Here is a 2,671-nt window from a genome sequence, read left to right as displayed (position 1 = left end):
CCCCCCCCTTTTTATCCGATACCTTAGAGTAGCATATCCTAAACAGCATCGTTTTTCAGCACTTGCAGCACAACAAGGGAACATAAGTGAGGCGTTATAATTAATATTAGAGAGCATTAAATACAAAAAAGGAGGATAGATAAGGATGATAGATGTTTAATTTGATAGAAAGAGCAAACCAAACCACAGCACCCTGAAACCACCGGCTCGTTCGACTTTAGACCTTGTCCTAACCAAGGTACAGATGCTCTTCTCATAATGACGACTGGGGCAGCAAAATAACAGTGATGTTTTCACCAGGTGGCCCAAGAGTCTAGATCAAGATCTAGTCTGAAAGGACTACTGCATTACCAATACAATCCAGGTCCATAGAAGGTCAACCGAAGTCTCTCAGAATGGTGGGGGTGGGGTGATGCAACAGGGGGCATAACTCGCCGACAGTATAGAATTGGGAACGCGTTTTGACGTATTAACATTTATTAGTCATTAGGTCACGAAGTCCGTTCGATGTTTATCTACAACAGGGAGTTTAGTTTTAGAAAGAGTTTTACGGCACTTGCAACACAATAAGTTACAACAGAAAAAAGCACCGTGGCATAATAATAATACTAACAACTATCCCTGACTCGATACCCCCCCCCCTTTCCCCCAACCTAAACAAACTCCAGTAACTAATACACAATTAATACACCTTAAAATTCAGTGATCGTACACACAGTCAAAATCTGTGCTCCCAACATTAATCATCAGAACATACACAGCTCGAAACGCGACGAACATCGCAAACAGCCGACCTCCAACCACCACATTTCTCACGAGGCACACGAAACACTACAACAAGAAGGAAATCGCTCCCACCACCGCTAGACTAGGCCTCTCGTTGGTTCAGGTTAAGAGCACGCAGCTAGGAGGAAGGAAGGAAGGCAGGCAAGGCACGCATCACACACAACAACATTCCTACAGCCTGGCCTGCCCCGGGCGCCCCAGCAACAACACACAGCGGGCGGCGGAGGGGCGTGTCGAAAACGCGAGAGAGGAAGGAAATCCTCCCACATAAGTAAGCTGGGCTTTTACCACTGTCCACGGTTGTTTTTGTGAAAAGTTAGGCTAAGAATCTCTTATTGTTGTTGTAATAATACACTGACAATGTGAAGGAGCGGCTGACAGGCCAATCACTGAACCAGCACACATTTCCTACACGAGCAGAGCCCATCTACACTGACAGGGGCCGAGTCACGGACCTAACAGGCGCTGTTTATTAAGTCCTCGAAATCATTAGGAAATGCTCCACCATTCAAAAACGTTAAGGTGCCAGGTTCAAATCCTACTCTGGTCTCGTGACAGGGACCACAAAGGGAGAAGGCTGACGCCCCGACGCTGTAGAAAGAGGCAGAAAGCCACCACCATATGGTACCTATTTCATGACGGCCAACACACACACACCACACACAGTGATGATAATCCGAGGCCGTTGGCGTCATCCGCGTGACGGAGCCCACTGGGGCGGGCGGGACGCGGACGGGGGGAGCGAGATACGTGCGCTGGGGGAGGAGGACGTGAGAGTGGAAGAGAGAGAGAGAGAGAGAGAGAGAGAGGATAGAAGGGGGAAAGAATAGCACACGTGTAGCATCGCTCACATCATCATCATGACCTGCCGGGCCAACAGGGAATCGATATCGCCTTTACCTGGTTCGATATTGAACTTTCCCGAGGTTTCACCCCGACCTTCCCCGCGAGGGGGGGGGGGAGAAATAACCATTATAAACGCAAAGCCTGACGCAGCAAAAGCTTCAGTTTAAGAACAGCGTCAGGTATTTAAATCAGGCTTGATGCTGACTTCATGTTATTGGCACAGGATAGGTAAGGAGAGTAAGCAGACAACCGCTACAGCTCTGTGGGAACAAATGAGTAACACAGACAGGTGGGCAATGAGCAAAGCGACACACAAGCTCCGGTCAACCACTTTCGTGACGTACATATTGACCCCCATCGTACTTCACAAAGGCCACTCCACTACTACACATTTATGAGCACACACCCGCCGAGACAAGAACACTCTATTGTCTCGTCGATATCTGCTCACACTTCGACCCATATAATGACCCCTCGCTGGGAGGAAGCTTACGTCCCAAGAGAGCTCACAGCACGTGCACAAGTTTTTATGTTATTTTAGTATAATAAGGAAACAAACATTGGAATGACAGGAGCCAATTTATGCAGATAAAAACATACCGATGCAGAAACACTGGGGAAGAAAAGAAAAGAGCAGGGCCCTCTCGATGTTTTTTGGTGTGTTTTTGGTTGTTGTTTTTTTTGGGGGGGGGGGGGGGCAAATGAAATCGACCAGCGCTTCAGCCAATAAAATTGACAAAAGTTTTTCAGCCATTGAAATCGACCAAACCGACAAAAATAGGTATAAGTTCACCGACATTGATCTAATTAATGAGCCGACGCATCTGGTACCGCGTTCGCACACCCAAAAGTTTACAGGACGAAGCCCCACCCCTCAGAGCAGGGTAATCATACCAGGTACATCTACCCGGAGGCATTTGTCGAGGACAGAGAAAGAATTGATGCGTCAGGCAACAGGCATTATCTCAAATAACTGCGGAAAGTAGAAGAAGAAATATGAAAAAAAGGCGGATAAGTAGAAATGACGGTGGTGGGGGGT

The 2,671-nt window shown here is 47.6% G+C and overlaps 1 protein-coding gene across 11 annotated transcripts in view; it reads right to left on the bottom strand.

The window, feature by feature from the left end:
• LOC101856923 (trithorax group protein osa) overlaps positions 1-2,671 on the bottom strand; it is a 60,185-nt gene that overhangs the window by 35,041 nt on the left and 22,473 nt on the right. The window contains exon 1 of one of the 11 annotated variants that reach the window (XM_035972293.1): positions 692-1,522. The exons of 2 other annotated variants lie outside the window; for them this stretch is intronic. The gene's annotated coding sequence lies outside the window, so the exon portion shown is untranslated. Of the gene's footprint in view, positions 1-691; positions 1,523-2,671 lie in introns of those variants that run through there. 8 more of the 11 variants (XM_035972294.1, XM_035972295.1, XM_035972296.1 and 5 more) reach the window with 8 other exon arrangements.

Source organism: Aplysia californica, unplaced genomic scaffold (genome assembly GCF_000002075.1).
Source record: "Aplysia californica isolate F4 #8 unplaced genomic scaffold, AplCal3.0 scaffold00643, whole genome shotgun sequence".
Classification (NCBI taxonomy): Eukaryota; Metazoa; Mollusca; class Gastropoda; order Aplysiida; family Aplysiidae; genus Aplysia; species Aplysia californica.
The sequence above is the reverse complement of the archived record's forward strand: the minus strand, read 5'-3'. Positions and strand labels throughout refer to the sequence as shown.